The sequence below is a fragment of the Lepisosteus platostomus genome, chromosome 5 (assembly GCF_059453375.1).
Source record: "Lepisosteus platostomus isolate fLepPlt1 chromosome 5, fLepPlt1.hap1, whole genome shotgun sequence".
NCBI classification, from domain to species: domain Eukaryota; kingdom Metazoa; phylum Chordata; class Actinopteri; order Semionotiformes; family Lepisosteidae; genus Lepisosteus; species Lepisosteus platostomus.
The window spans coordinates 57,409,216-57,410,617 of record NC_142615.1 but is presented as its reverse complement, the minus strand read 5'-3'; positions in this window follow the sequence as shown (position 1 = coordinate 57,410,617).

The following is a 1,402-nucleotide window of genomic DNA, read 5'->3' as shown; positions in this document are numbered from 1 at the left end:
AGCCATGTTCGGCCAACGCTAGAAATATTACTGCTCTACTACAGTAGCAAAAGTGCACAAACCCGACTTAGAAATGGATCACAAGTCAAAAGCTCTAGATGACAAGGATAGGATTCAAACCCACATGTGGAGAACACAACGGATGAGCAGTCCATCACCTTAACCAATCGGCCACCTCGTCAAGAAAGCCAGTCTCTTCAGACATGCGTTGGCACGCTCAAGATCATCTTTCTTCATTCTTGATGGTCGTTTTCCTCTTCCACCTGCCATTTCACTATTTTGCTTGAGTGATGTCAATCCAACAGGCGTGTCCTGTGCTTCAGTGGTGAGTATAGAGGACACCCTGTTGTACACGGAAAGCACATTGATCTCCTTGGACATGAAAAGTGCCAGATAAAAGCCATTTCTCATCCTCTCTCTTAGTATCGGGGCTGCTAGTGCATGAAAAGGAGGCAACTTGCTCAGCGAGCAGGCTCAGCGCACACCGAACGCAGATGTCTCAGAGCGGTGTGTCTAAGCGGCTGTAAGAATAGCGCTCTGCCGGCGCCGTGGTTTAGCTGGTTAAAGCACCTGTTTAATAAAGAGGAAGTCCTGCGTTCAAGTTCTAGCGTTACCTTTCTTCCTGTCTTGTTTTACAGAACAGATCATTTGGGACACTCACATAGGGCTTGATTTGGTTTAATACATGTATTAATTTCCTTTGTGGAACTTTTTTAAATCATATATCTTACGAAAGATGAAATGTGAGCGAATTTTTGTGTGCACCAAAAGTATGTAAATGGAAAAAAAAACGGCGTGAAAGCATTTCTGTGGTGCATTTGGTTGGCGTGTTTGGCTCTTAGCCCAAAGGTGGGTGTTTTGAGCCCACCCAGGGACGCACTTCCTCCCATAGTAAACATCATCACCACAGATATATAATTTGTCCGCAAAACCTTAACTATTTTGATATTTGCAGTAGTAAACAATTGAGGGTTGGTCAGAGGTAAAGACTGCGGTAGAGTCAACATTACCGGGAATTTCCAATAATTACCGACAAGGGCAACTTCCAAGCAGATAGTATTCACCCACGGAAATTTGTTCCAATGGGTGGCGGGAGAATTCACTTATAATCCCGTTGCATCCTCAGCTAAAATAATTTAAAATACAATGCAAAATTATCTGAGAACTTGATAAGCAAAAACGACAGATCGCCGGAGTTATATTTTAATATTTTTGTATATTTACCTTAATTTGAATTCTAAATGTTAACCTAGTGCTGTTCAATATAATGTAATTTTATTGTACTTTTAAAATATTTTAGCTGAGGATGCGAGGGAGGATATTACACATTGCCAAACATCTAAAATAACTGTAAAAGAGGCTGGCATTTTAATAAAACAGGCGATCAAAAGAAAGCTACAAA